Source organism: Euprymna scolopes, chromosome 43, assembly GCF_053919585.1.
Source record: "Euprymna scolopes isolate OS-2025 chromosome 43, ASM5391958v1, whole genome shotgun sequence".
Lineage (NCBI taxonomy): Eukaryota > Metazoa > Mollusca > Cephalopoda > Sepiida > Sepiolidae > Euprymna > Euprymna scolopes.
In genome coordinates, this window is record NC_136524.1 from 63,242,568 (window position 1) to 63,258,358 (window position 15,791).

Here is a 15,791-nt window from a genome sequence, read left to right on the forward strand (position 1 = left end):
ACATTTGCTCTTTATATAATAGATTTCTTTTTCACACAAAACTGTGAAACGTGCATTCAATGTCAAATGCAGCAAAACATCACTTATTAGGAAACAAATGTGGACGTGGCATTAAAGATTCACGGCAGAATGCTGCTTATACAGTGCTAAATGATCTGGAATTGATCCTCAACCTTTTTTAGCACATAACCCTTTCATCTTATATCAGAATTATATTATTCCCTTGATGATAGCATACTAGCATTTAATACAAACACTAGTAGAGAGATAATCTAACACGACCTTTTAGTAGCGGTAAACGATGCACATTGGATTCAGTTCATGTTTGCTGATCTGTGATGCCAATATTCTGCTATGTGAAACCTTGAAATCCCCCCTCCCCGGCTGAGAACCACTATGGTAGACCATCATCAACGTCAGAAAGAAAGCTAAGCAAGTTCGTGAAAAATACTGTCGCCATTCTCAAGTCCGTACGTACAAATTTAAAATCCTAAATTCCTCGAATTGACGATTTGATATATTCAACAGAATTTAATTGAGCCAGGCCTATTAATTTTAACAATAATTGCTTGGAAAATGATGTCACGTATTTTAAGATATTTTGTACTTTAAAATACGAATTACGTTTTCATACTAAAAAAATATTAATTATCTCTCTCTCTCTCTCTCTCTCTCTCTCTCACACACACACACACACACACTCTCTCTCTCTCTCTCTCTCTCTCTCACACACACACACACACACTCTCTCTCTCTCTCTCTCTCTCTCTCTCTCTCTCTCTCTCTCTCTCTCTCTCTGGAAAAAGAATTATTATTATTTAATTATAATTACCAAACCCTTTTAAGAATACTTAAGAACGAGCATCGTTTGAGTAAGTAAAACTAAGAGCACTTATGAAAATACACGACTGCCGTCGTTCGAACACTTTGAATTGTCTGTGCCAGAATTGAGCGTTTATTAGTTATTCCCTTCATTCTTGTGGCAATTGTTTGGTAGCGCGGAGGCTTAGGAAATGGAGTGAGAGGTGGCTGGGATTGAATCACCCGATTGACAGGAATTGTCACCTCCTAGACTGATAATTACGTAAGCCCGAAACACTAGCGTCTGTACGTATAAAATAATTATATATATATATATATATATATATGTATATTCTCACAAAGTTTCAACCAATGTAATCTTTGACCGTCGTTTAATGCATCTTAGCGAATTCGGAAACGTGTACGGGACTTCAAACGGAATCCTTATGCTACAGGGGAAGCATTATCTCGTTTCGCCAGCCATGACCGGGTAGAAATCTTGATTTATTTGTAATTGTAACCTCAGTATCGGTCGCACTTAGAACTCCCGAGGTCGACCATATTCATCTGAAGATCGGATGTTTCATCAGTTGAAAATATAATGAGAACAGTAGTTCGAGAAATACAAATAATATAAATACATTGTTTTTTCTTTTCTTTTTTTTCCTGATTATGATGATTATTTTCATTTTGGTACTATTATAGTGATAGGCGGCGGTGGTTCAGTGGTTAAAGACACAGACTAACGACCTATGTATTAAAAGTTCAAATCAATTTCGTTCCGCAAAAGTCACTTTCATTTAGGATGGTGGCAACCTTCACGTGGTCCCTGCTGTAATACCTGATGTTTTTCTAGAAGGAATTTTGACAAAAAAATAATATCGGGAAAACCAGTGTCAACAATAGAATCTTCGGATCCATACGATATGATAATGATGACTAATATAGTTCTAAGTGTAACTATTTTCTATATCATCGATAAATGCTTAACATTTTTTTTTTAATGGAAAGACCCGTTTTTGGTCATTTTATTTTATTTTTATTTTTTTTTATATTTTTTTTTTGTGTGTGTGTGTGTGTGTGTGTGTGTGTGTGTGTGTGTGTGTGTGTGTGTGTGTGTGTGTGTGTGTGTGTGTGTGTGTGTGTGTGTGTGTGTGTGTGTGTGTGTGTGTGTGTGTGTGTGTGTGTGTGTGTGTGTGTGTGTGTGTGTGTGTGTGTGTGTGTGTGTGTGTGTGTGTGTGTGTGTGTGTGTGTGTGTGTGTGTGTGTGTGTGTGTGTGTGTGTGTGTGTGTGTGTGTGTGTGTGTGTGTGTGTGTGTGTGTGTGTGTGTGTGTGTGTGTGTGTGTGTGTGTGTGTGTGTGTGTGTGTGTGTGTGTGTGTGTGTGTGTGTGTGTGTGTGTGTGTGTGTGTGTGTGTGTGTGTGTGTGTGTGTGTGTGTGTGTGTGTGTGTGTGTGTGTGTGTGTGTGTGTGTGTGTGTGTGTGTGTGTGTGTGTGTGTGTGTGTGTGTGTGTGTGTGTGTGTGTGTGTGTGTGTGTGTGTGTGTGTGTGTGTGTGTGTGTGTGTGTGTGTGTGTGTGTGTGTGTGTGTGTGTGTGTGTGTGTGTGTGTGTGTGTGTGTGTGTGTGTGTGTGTGTGTGTGTGTGTGTGTGTGTGTGTGTGTGTGTGTGTGTGTGTGTGTGTGTGTGTGTGTGTGTGTGTGTGTGTGTGTGTGTGTGTGTGTGTGTGTGTGTGTGTGTGTGTGTGTGTGTGTGTGTGTGTGTGTGTGTGTGTGTGTGTGTGTGTGTGTGTGTGTGTGTGTGTGTGTGTGTGTGTGTGTGTGTGTGTGTGTGTGTGTGTGTGTGTGTGTGTGTGTGTGTGTGTGTGTGTGTTGCGATTTTTCCTAGTTTCCTCAATTTTCCCGAGTAACGCTATCACGTCATAAGGAGATATTTACGTTGTCATAGATAGAAAGAAATGGTTGTGTTAAATAAATACACGATGATTAAATAAATTAGTACAGTAAAACAGTCAAAATAGACACCCATTTCGCGTAGAATTACATCCATACCGGTGACATCTCTTATCTAATCAATAGTTTGTTTATCTGTATTCCACATCGGCAAGGTTAGACACAGAATTAGTTTAAAGCGGGAACACTGGCACCCCTCTGTCCTAAAAAGAAGGAAACTCTAAACCAGTTGTAAAATTACACATAATCGGTCCTGTCGGCATACGTTGGCGAGGATGCCTCCGACGATTAGCAATAAACTAAACCGACGGGGTAATACCTGGGATGATGGATTCCTGAGACACACCAGGACCGATACTACACATTGGTGTTGACCCTAAAAGAATCATTATTGCAGCCGAATAACTATAATATGGAATTGGGTATTAAGATGAGTCGCTTGCTTCACTCTCCGCATTTAACGCTGGAATTTATATTTTTAAAATCAGCGTAACAGATTAATGAATTTTTTTTTATTCTTATTTATTCCAAATAAGGCATATACCTACTTGGACGTAAGGTGCTAGTATTTAGGACCATGCCTATAGTGACACTATGCAGGGAGTTGAGCAGCTAGATGTCTTTTCAGATAACTTGTAAATATCTGCATGCCAGTACAGTCAGAGGAGCAGTAAACAAGGAAGGAATTCCAAAGTTAAACAGTCTGAGAGTAGAATCTATTAGAACAGAAAGCTTTCTTACATCCAGAGACCTTAATATTGAAGGGGTGTGATTTTGTTGCTTTTCGGGTGAGTCAGTGTATTTACGTCGATTTTATTGGTCTCTCTCATTTTTACGAGCTTTCTTTCTCCCTCCTTCTTTCCCTCCCTTCCTCTCTCTCTTTCTTTCTTTCTTTCTTTCTCTAGTTCTTTCGTCTACTGGTATGCAAGTAACCCGTCTCTCTGGTGTTTTCTATGATTGTACTTCTATTTGTAATAAACCTTTATTAAAAACTAAACATCGGTGTCCGAGGTAGCAAGAACCCTGGGTTCACAACGATGGCACAAGTATAGAATGGTTTATACACGTACCGAAAAGTGAAAAATCTGACATGACAATAAAATATTTCTATATAGATACGTGGGCTCTCATCTTCAAATCCTATTCCGAACTTAATTGGACAGAAAAATTGACGAACAGAGATTGTTATATACATACTATTTTAAACTTAACCGTCACATATCTATACACATTCTATGGAACGTTCATAGGTTTAACACTGTTAAATTTGAAATATAATGTGAACTATCCACGGATAGTCTTATTCATATACTGAAACATATATGAATACACTATTTCAAACGTAAACGCTACAGCTAACGAAAACGCTGTTTCAAACCTATGCGTCACCTTTGGACATAAAGAGTCTAGTTGTGTTCCCGTTTACGGCTCGACGTCATTTTTAACAAAATCAGATGTAATAAATTCTCAGCTTCGTATGGAAGAGATAAATGCATTTTAATTTCTCTGTGCACATCCTCCTTTGCGCCGATCAATGATGTGATTAGGTATGGGCAAAAATGTCCGAATTTTGATACGACACAATCATGTTGACACACCGGTTCTCGCCAGATCACCGAAGTTAAGCAACGATGAGCCTGCCAGTACCGGATGGGTGACCATTTGGGAAGGCTAGGCGCTGTCGTAGAAATTTCCAGGTTGGTGTGAGGGGCGTGTTTAACACCCATGATAGGGGGAGGGAGATACACCCCTAAATCAATACGGAAAGCAATGGGAAACTACCGTCTTTACTTGTCTTCCCGAGATTACCATGGTTCTGCAATTTGAAGAGCCGTGGTTGCCGACGCTGTTTAAGCAGTAGGGCCGCTGCATGCATGCAAAATTTGATTGTGTTTGAAAGATAACAGGCCAAAGTTCATCTCTAAAGGGTTAAAAAAAAATGTATATTTACATGTTTAAAAAATCATAGTGAAAAATGTTCCAAAAAACGCAAAAGTTCATTCGAATTTCAAATCCGAATAAATCAACTTTAAAAATCTCTGAGAAAATAACTATCAGTTTTCTTATACTATTTCAACGATAATTAGTAAATTAAAATTATAAGCTTAAACCAGGCCTAGGGACAAACAAATTCAACTTGCCTCCTCCCTTGAGGCTTGCATTCACTAACATCCGTGGGCTTAGAACTAATTTAGCTGATGTTGAAGCATTTCTCCTAACAAATACCCCGGATATCTTAGCACTAAGTGAGACTAACCTACACTCCTCCATCCCCTCTAACTACTTTAACATACCTGGCTATCTCCCACTCTGCCGTAAGGACTCTGACAGACATATGCACGGACTTGGAGTCTACATTCGTAATACCCTCCCGCTGACTAGAGAAACAAACCTAGAAACAGACGATCAAGCCTTTATGTGCTTAACATAAACATACAACGCAACATTAGCTACTTTTATTTTCTCTACCGCTCTCCCTCGACCCAGGACTGCACCATAATAAACAAAGTCTCCGACAGTATAGACACAGCACTCTCCCTTGACACTAGCGCCCAACTCCATGTATTTGGCGACTTTAATGTTCACCACAAAACTGGCTTGGATTCTCTACTCACACAGATGCAGCGGGCAGCACAACACATAGTTTTGCTATATCTCACTCCCTATCACAAATGGTTACTTTTCCAACCCGTTTCCCTGACCAGCAACAACAACAAGCATCACTTCTAGATCTGTTTCTGACTACAGTTCCCGAGGATTGTACAACAAATGCTAACAGCCCACTCGGGAACGCTGACCATGCAGTGATAATCGTTGAAATCGCCCTAAATTCTAGACCCAAAACTGAAGAGCCAGTGCTCAAAACAACGAGATATTTTAAAAAGGCTGACTGGGAAGCCATCAGAGATCTTATCAGAGATGCCCCATGGGGAAATATTTTTTCTCTTCCTGCCGAACAGTGCGCAAATGAGACCACTGAATGGTTCAAAACAGCAATGGAAGCACATGTTCTCGTTCGGAAATTTTATAGCAAGCCCCATTCTCCCCAATGGTTTACTTCGACTTGCGCAACTGCCATTGCTCAAAGGCAGCATGCATACCGTACATTTAACCGACATAAATCCAGTTCAAACAGACATATGTATATAGAAGCTAGAAATAATGTTAAGAAAGAAATAGCAACAGCTAAGAGAGAATTTACTGAAACCACTAAAAAACGCATCGAAGCACAAAAACTAGGAAATCGTGACTTCTGGAAAATCTACAACAGTGTAGTAAACAATGGGCAATCAACAATTCCCCCACTAACCAACAGTCACGAGGTTGTTTGCTCAGCAACCGACAAAGCTAATATGCTTGCCAGCCGGTTTGCCTCGAACTCCACACTGGACCCTACCAACCACCCCCTGCCTGACTTTCCTTTGCGGACAGACGCCACGCTAGACGATCTGATAATCACCCCTTCTCAGGTGCATGCTATCATAAAAAACCTTGACACTTCAAAAGCATGTGGACCTGATCTCATCCCAGCTGTGCTATTAAAAAAGTGCTCAGCCGAAGTAGCTCCAGTTCTCTCCAAACTCTTCAACAAATGCCTTAATGAATCATGCTTTCCGGGCTGTTGGAAAACTGCTTCTGTGGTACCAATATTCAAGAATTCTGGCGAAAGAACTGACCCATCAAATTATCGCCCCATTAACCTCTTCTCACTTTTCGCCAAAATATTTGAGACCATAATTAACCATGCTATAGTCCGGTAACTTACAGACGCTAAACTTCTGACTGACAAACAATATGGATTTAGACAAGCCCGTTCCACAGCTGACATTCTCACTGTAATCTCTGAACGTATATACCATTCACTGGATAAAGCGGGGGAGGGCAGAGCGGTAGCTCTAGATATATCTAAGGCTTTTGACAGGGTATGGCACAAGGGTCTCCTCAGGAAAATTAAATCATACGGTATCACTGGTAGAATACTTAGCATAATTAAATCCTTCTTAGACAAGAGAAAAATCCAGGTTGTCCTCGACGGTCGAACATCTAAACAGTGTGATATAAATGCGGGAGTGCCTCAGGGGTCTATTCTTGGACCTCTATTTTTCCTGATATTTATTAATGACCTCCCCGACAAAACTGTCTCTGAGATGGGTATATATGCTGATGACACTACACTCTATAAAAGGCATGACAGGAAAACAAATGAACACATATCTAAAGAAATGGCAAAAACACTAGAGGATGACCTCCAATCTGTAGTGGAATGGAGACATAAATGGATGGTCACATTCAATGCTGCCAAAACCAAACTGGTTTCCTTCAATAACTACAAGAAACCTTCTCTGCCACCAATAGCAATGGCCAGTGACTCCCTATCTGAGAGTACATCTTTCAAACTGCTTGGCCTAACGTTCACAGGAAACATGAGCTGGAACAATTATATTGAAACCATTGCCAGGGCCGCTGCAAAAAAGGTAGGCTCTCTCTACCGTGCTAGAAAACTACTGACACCTGAAAGTATCCTGTATCTCTATAAGGCCACCATTCGAGTATTTGGAGTATTGTTGTCACATCTGGGCTGGTGCGTCTACTACTAGTCTCTCGCTCCTAGACAAGGTTAAAAAAAGAGTCGCCAATCTGATAGGCCCTGAACTGGCATCTAAGCTTCAGCCTCTGTCCCATCTGATTGTTCTACAAGTATTTTAATGGTGAGTGCTCTGACGAACTGCACACACTTGTGCCCCCACGTCGCAGACACCCTCGACAAACCCGACAGGCAGCTAAATCCCACCCCCACACAGTAGAGATCCCTAGATGCAAAAGATCCTTCTACTCCAGTAGTTTCTTCCCCAGAACCGCTAGACTCTGGAATTCCATTCCAGGATCATGCTTCCCTAACTATACTGAAATGCAGAAGTTCAAGTGCAACGTGAACCGACATCTTGCTGCCCAAATCCCTACATAGTGCCCCCGTAGTTGCTGACCCTGATAGTAGCTCCCTACACCTGAGTGGCAATGTGCCTTGTTTGGGGTGAAAATGTAATAAAAAAAAAATTTTTGATTAAAGAAATGTACATACTTTTTAAAACTAAAAATTGTATAGTAAATAAAAAAAAAAGCAAGTTAGTTGGAAGAAAAAGGTTGACAGAGCACAAATCCCGCTGATTTTCACAAGAGTACACATCACGTGAAATGTAATAAGTTCGTTTAATCTATTTTTCTTGTAATTTTGTTCCATATTAAACTTGGTATACGTTTTTTATTCACCAATTTATTATTGACTTAGGTAATAATGCAATTTAGCATTTAAGTGTGATCCACCGACAGAAACTTTTATATGAATACTCGGATGTATAAGGCTGAGTGAGAAGCCATCAGGGACCACATAAGAGACGCTAGAAAGTTCTAGAGTAAACAGCCCTAATGGTTCGCTTCTACTTGCGCAGTTACCATTGCGCAGAGGCGGAATGCATTCAGCAAATTTATCAGATACGAATAAACAAAAATATAAAATGCTAGAAATGATTATAAGAGTGAAATAGCAACAGTCAAAAGAAGGCACACCGAAATCCCCAGAAAACGTATTGAGTCGCAGAAAATAGGAACGAGTGATTTCTGGAAATTTTATAAGTGTAGTAAATAATGGTTTATCAACAATTCCCTCTCTATCCAACGACCATGAGATTGTTTGCACAGCAACCGAGAAGGTAAACCTACTTACCGGGTGGTCTGCCCACAACTCCACTTTAAACCCAACAAATCACTCCCTCCCAAATTTCCCTTTGTTAACAAAAGGTATATCCGATGATTTAAAAGTCACCCTTTCTCATATTCGTGATATAATAAAAAGTTTAGACACCGCCAAGGGCATGATCTTACCCTTGTTATACTATTTTAAAAATGCTCTGCTGAGGTTGCCCCAGTTCTCTCCAAACTCCTTTAACAAATGTCTTGCCGAGTTTTGTCTTCCTGACTGCTGAAAAATTGCTTTGTGGTACCAGCATTAAAAATTTCTCGTAAAAAAACTGGTCCACTTAATTATTGTCTCTCTAGCCTCCTTCTTCTCTTCGCAAATTTTTTCAGTCCTTAATCAATCAAGCACTAATCTACCACGTCGTAAACACTAAACTTCTTTTCGATAGACAGTATGGATTTAGGCAAGCTCGTTCTACTACAGATATCCTAACTCTACGTAATCTCTGAACGTATATATTGTACATTGAATAATACAAAAAAAGCTATGACAGTAGCTACATATATATATATGTATATATATATATGTATATATATATATATGGCTACTGCCATATATCACTACACCCCAACAAAATATATTATACACACACACACACGATATATATATATATATATATATATATATATATATATATATATATATATATATATATATATATATATATATCACTGCAGAGAATCACCAAAAGTGATTGGAATAAAGATTCGTAAAATGTTTACGACAGAACACCTTCGTCATTTCAACAGATATTTGGATACGCATGGATTAACAGCGAATTAATTACTACAATAGTAATTTGGCGACGGGAAAACAACTTGCTACCAAAATCTACAACGAAAAACGCGAATGCTACCAATTATTTAATAATTGAACACACTTACCAAGTGTTTTAGAAATGGAAAAAGGGTTCATTTTTTCTTCACCAGAACCCATTTTTCCTGCGGTAAGAATTTTCTTTTGCAAAGTTAAATGTCCAAAACCAACTAGCAAATACCGTGTAAGCTTATCGTTATTTCGATAACATCTGGGATTTGAAAAAAAAACACGCTTGACTTTGTCAAGAGAAAAAGAGACAGACCGTGAAAAATAACTATTCGCGTACGTCATTTGTGCTTAGCAAACACGTAAAGAATCAAGTCATTTTTTCCAAAGAGGGTAAGAAAAAAAAACTAAAAGTTTCCCATACGAATTCGTCGAATATTTAAAGCGACAAAGTTTATTTTTGCTACGTAAAAACGCGTGCAAATAAAATAAAATGTTAAACAAATCTTATTTCGCTGGATTGTTTCTAGTAAGATTAGAAATATAGCGTTCAACAAATTAAGTTACAAAAGGACTGCTAAACTGTTGTTCTTCAAACAAAAGAATTGGCAAAGAAAACTTCGTTGATTTTTTTTTACTAAGGAATATTTATTTGATATAAGCGTAAATAGTAATTCGTATGATGGATGCGAAATTCAAAGATTCACTGTTGGAATTGTTCCAATTTCAGGCAGAGCAAAATCTCGCGTTGCAAAAACAGCAAATTTAACAACAAGTAGAAAGAGAATAGAGATTTAAACAAGCATTTGAAGAAAAAATGCTTCAACAACAGAAATGCTTCGAGGATATATTGCTGAAAACACAGGAGGAACAAAGAAAAATTCTGGAGGCGACACAGTTAACTAAAGCAGACGATAATCATAACGCATTTTCTCAAACAGCTATGTGGGCCACTATTGAAAATTTCAATTATAATCCAGAAGACGATGTCACTTTCGTCCAATACTATAGACGATATGAGGATATTTTTATATCGGATTGTAGTATCTGGTCAGATACGAAAAAGTAAGGCTTTTGCTAAGGAAATTGAGAACAGCCGATCATACAAAGTTCGTGAATTTTATTCTCCCAAAAAAGACCAGTGAGCTGAGCTTCCAAGAAACAGTTACGCTACTTACAGAACTGTTTTCTGCAAAAATGTCTCTTTTCCATAGGCGATATAAATGTATGAATGTTACTAGAAGAGAGGAAGACGACTACACTATTTATGCAAGTATAGTGAACAAGCATTGCGACGATTTTAAACTGGATGAATTATCAGCAGATAATTTTAAATGTTTAATATTTGTGCAAGGGCTGATCTTAAATCAGGCGTCGTGTTTTAAATAAACTTGAAAACGAACCGAATTTAAAACTACAAAACTTAGCAAAAGACTGTGAACGGTTTATTGCGTTGAAACAAGACAGTCGTGACAGAGGAAAGCGGAGTGGCGCATATTAAAAAGATCCATCAAAAGAAAATTTCGACTTTAAAAAATAAGCAGAGAAAGAAACAGGGAAAAGATCCACCTGAACCATGTTGGAGGTGTGGAAATAAACATTGGTACAATGAGTCTCCCTACAAATTCAAACAATGTGACAACTGCCACCAGAAAGAGTATAAAGCATCGCATTGTAAAAAAAAATCTGGTAGAAAGACATCCATTAAGCTTACGAAAATTGAACGTGAGGAACAAAATATCCAGAAATATGTACAGGTCAAAATGTTTATAAAGAAAGTAAGGCTACAGCTTGATAGTGGGTCTGACATTTCCATTATTAATGTACAGACATGGAAGAGGCTTGGGAGATCCACTATGATTAAATCACATAAAACGGCGAGAAGCGTCACTGGCGAAAAAGTTACATTGGAAGGAGAATTATTGACGTATATTTTTCCAGAATAGGGCCGAAAAAGGAAGAATTTTTGTCATGCGAAAATCAAACAATCTCTTTGGAATTAATCTGTTCGAAAAGTTTAGACTATGGGATCTGCTTTTAAGCTCATTTTGTTTAAAAAGGTTGAGGATTCGAATGTGGAGGCAGAAAAACTTAAGAGGGAGTTAAAAGAGAATTTCCCAGACGTATTTTCAGGCGGTTTGAGAAGGTGTACAAAAGTGGTAGCAAATTTGACGTAAAAGTAAATGAACAGCCAGTGTTCAGAAAGAAAAGAAATGTTCCATACGCCGCTATAGAACAGATAGACGGTGAATTAGAAAGACTCGAAAACATGGGTGCCATCGGAAAAATTGATCACAGTGAGTGGGCTGCACCAACGGCTTACATCAAAAAGAAGAGTAAGGAGATTCGGGTTTGCGCCGACTTCGCAACAGGCTTAAACAGGGCATTACAAGATCACCATTATCCTCTTCCGAGCCCTGAAGAGATATTTGCGTAACTGAGTGGTAATATTTTTCTAAAATCGATCTAAGTAACGCGTACTTACAAGTTCCAGTAATGAGGAGTGTTCAAAGCTGTTATGTATTAATAGCCATAAGGGATTGTACAAGTTTAACAGATTTCTTTTTGAGGACAAAGCTGCCCCTGCGATTTTTTAGCAAATTATGGGCATTATGTTAAATGGGTTGGATTTCGCAGTAGGGTACCTGGACGATGTGTTAATGAAAAGCGTTAGAAAAGAAAAACACAAAGCTCATGTAAACCGAGTATTCAAAAGGATCCAGGATTATGGATTTAAAGTAAAACAGGAAAAATGTACACTTTTCATGGAGAAAATAAAATACCTGGGGAAAATCATCGATAAACATGGAAGAAGGCCGGATCCAGATAGATAGAGTGCAATAAAGATTATGCCTGCTCCAGAAAATATTGCGACTTTACAAAGTTTCTTAGGTTTGGCCAATTATAAACCCAACCCTCTTGTTCTTTCAAAGGCTGCTGATACCTAGTATCACTGCTTTTCTGTAAATCTCTGCTAGAGGGACAGTGCCACAAAACTGGAGAAAGGCAACAGTTTTCCCCGTCTTCAAGAACGGAATCCGACTACAAGCAAGTAACTACAGACCAATTAGTCTCACATGCATACTCTGTAAGGTGATGGAAAACTCATCAGGGAAGAAGTTATAAGGCATTTAAGGGGAACTCACCTTATTAGCACAGAGCAACATGGCTTTGTACAGGGAATGTCCTACTCAGCTTCTGGATGTTATGGATACCTGGACAGAAACTCTCGATGCAGGAGGAAGTATCAACATCGTCTACATGGACTTCATGAAGGCCTTCGATTCTGTGCCTCACCGTCGCCTCCTGACAAAGATTGAGTCCTATGCCATCCGAGGCAAAGTCCTCAACTGGATTCAGGTGTTCCTAACTGCTAGGCAACAGTGTGTAGTAGTAAACGGAGCAAAATCAAGACGAGCACGAGTAACGAGCGGGATACCACAAGAAAGGCCTAGATAACTTGCAGAACTGGTCACAGGACTGGTTGCTCCATTTTCATCCACAGAAATGCAGCGTCCTGACACTAGGGAGCAGGAGATCAGAGGCTAAATACACATTGAAAGACAACTCGCTTGGGGTGATAACATTGGAAAAGCATGATCATGAGAAGGACCTAGGCGTCTATATCGACAACAAACTGAGTACCAAGGAACATGTAGTTAAATCCATCGCAAAAGCAAATAAAGTTGTCGGGATCATTCGCCACACTTTTGACTTCCTCTCGAATATAGTCTTTGTGCAACTCTACAAGAGCCTTGTGCGTCCTATCTTGGAGTATGGCCACTCTAACAGCCACACCATAAGACCTTATGCAGTGATCTGGAAGACGTACAGCGCCGAGCAACCAAGCTGCTGGCATCACTGAAGGACAAACCATATTCTGAAAGATTGAGAAACCTGAGACTGTCCACTCTTGAGCATCGGAGAAATCGTGATGACATGATTGATCTCTACAAGTACATCCATGGGATCTATGATACAAGAAAACCGTCTTTTCAGATCGCCAAAAACAGCGCAACCAGAGGGGAACAGCCTCAAAATCGTAAAAAAAAACACTGTAGGCTAGATGTCTACAAAGGGACCTTTTCACAGAGGGTTGTCAACACATGGAATGACCTCCCAAATGCAGTTGTACAAGCACAAACGGTAAACGCATTCAAAAGCAGACTTGACGCCCATTGGAGATTGCTGCCGAGTTTATATTGTCCATCCTCTTAAATGGAAGTCCAAATTCCTGGGTTTCTATGTCACGCATGCCACAAAGTTGTCTAGGAAATTTTTCCCTTGGAACGATGAACAGGTCCTAAACCTGGACTTCAAACATCTATATGTCAAAGTAAAATAGGTATAAACTAATTTCGCCTTTAAATGAACTGTTAAGGAAAGACCAAAAATAGGTCTGGACGCAAGAGTGCGAAGAAGCATTTCGGGAAATTAAAGGGACTTTAACGTCTCTCTTTGTTCTAGCACATTATAATCCCAAACCTGAAATTATAGTTGCAAGCGATGCCAGCTCCTATGGCATAGGAGCATGCATTTTAAACAAAATGGATGATGGAAAAGTGAAACCCATAGCACATTCATCCCGCTCATTTTTGCCAGTCGAAAAGAACTACTCACAAATTGAAAAAGAGACGCTAAGTATTATATTCGCGGTAAAGAAATTCCATCGTTCCCTGCACGGTAGGCAATTTCTGTTACAAACAGACTATAAACCATTATTAACGATTTTCAGATCGAAAAAGGGACTACCATAACATACGGCGAATAGACTCCAAAGATGGGGTACCATACTTCTGAATTACAATTTTCAAATGGAGTATGTACCATCTAAAATAATTTGGTCATGCAGACGGGTTATCGAGGTTAATACCTAAGCAGACAGAACGATTGGAGGATATGGTAATAGCAGCCATTCAAGCGGAAGTTGAAGTAAAAAAAAATACGTTATGTGATACAATAAGAGAACTTCCAGTAACGCTTGATGAGAGTAAGAGTAAGGCAGAGGTGGACAAATTTATTATACGCACGAAAGAAAGGATCAACAATAACGAACTGGATGAAGAAATGTATTCAATTTGCGATAACGTCCTATGATATAGCGAGAGGGTCGTAATTCTTGCGACATTACAGAAATAATGCTCAAGGAATTCCATGTAGGACATCCAGGTATATCAAGAATAAAAAGCCTTATGCGCTCTTTCGTTTATTGGCCAAACATGGATAAGGATATAGAAGGAAAAATCAGGGAGTGTAGAGGATGCGCATTAGCTATGAAAGCTCCTACGACTCAATTCGGATCGTGGGCAAAACCGGACCGACCTTGGTCTAGGATTCATTTAGATTTTGCAGGACCGCAAGATGGATTCTACTATCTCATTGTTGTAGACAGCCTATCTAAATGGCCGGAAGTATTAAAATGTAAGAATCCCACATCCGAGGTAACTATCAACTTCCTGGATGAACTATTCGCTAGGTTTGGAGTAGTAGACTGCATTGTTACAGACAATGGAACGCAATTTACGTCTACCGAATTTAAACATTTTTTCGAGGATCATCTAATCGAGCATATAACCATTCCGCCATACCACCCAAAAAGTAATGGACAAGCAGAGAAATTCGTTGGCACATTCAAGAGAGCTCTGAAAAAAGCTAGTGGGTCGCTGACGGATAAGTCAATCCAACAGTTTTTACAAGTCTACAGAGTCACTTCGAATGCAAACATCAAAATGTTGAAGACACCTGCTGAGGTTATGTTCGGACGTGAGGTTAGATTGATTTTTCACAAGTTGTTACCAAACTAGGATAGGCCAAACCTCAAAAAACTGATAACAAAAAAACGGTATAAAGTTGACAAAAGAGTCTTCTACAAGATTCACAAAATTAATAAGAATTTCTGGGAGCCCGGCATTGTTGAGAAACAAATAGGGAACATGGTCTACATGATTAAGGGACCAGACTTCGTGGACAAACGTCACACTAACCAAATTCGGAAAAGATACTCGAACAGTGAGGTGACCAGATCGCCCAAGGAGGACATCATGGACACAGTGTTTGATACTTTTCAGGTGCCCATACCAGTAACAACTCCGGAAAACAGAAGGTCAAACAGAAAACGGAAATCAAAAGAATTGATTAGGGTGAACCCAAAACAAAAACGTTATTAATCCCAGGCGGGATATTTTCAAAGGGGGTGGTGTTATACCGGCTTTCCTAGAACAGAGGAATTTACACCGATTAGCACTATAAATAGCGCTAGTAATTCCAACACCGGTGAGAGAGATGTGACTGCACTTCAACTGCTAAACGAGTGCCCAGCAGATATACACGCTTTCCTATCTTTGTACATTATTGTTAATACACTTGTTCCTTAACCGAACCTCGACTTGATTGTTCTTATTTTCACTGTTGTTCCACGACACAACAGATAAAATTGTTTTCGAGATGGGTATTTTTCCGGTGACACCACGTTTTGTAACAGATACAGGGAGAAAACGATTGAACACAAATCTAAGGAAATGT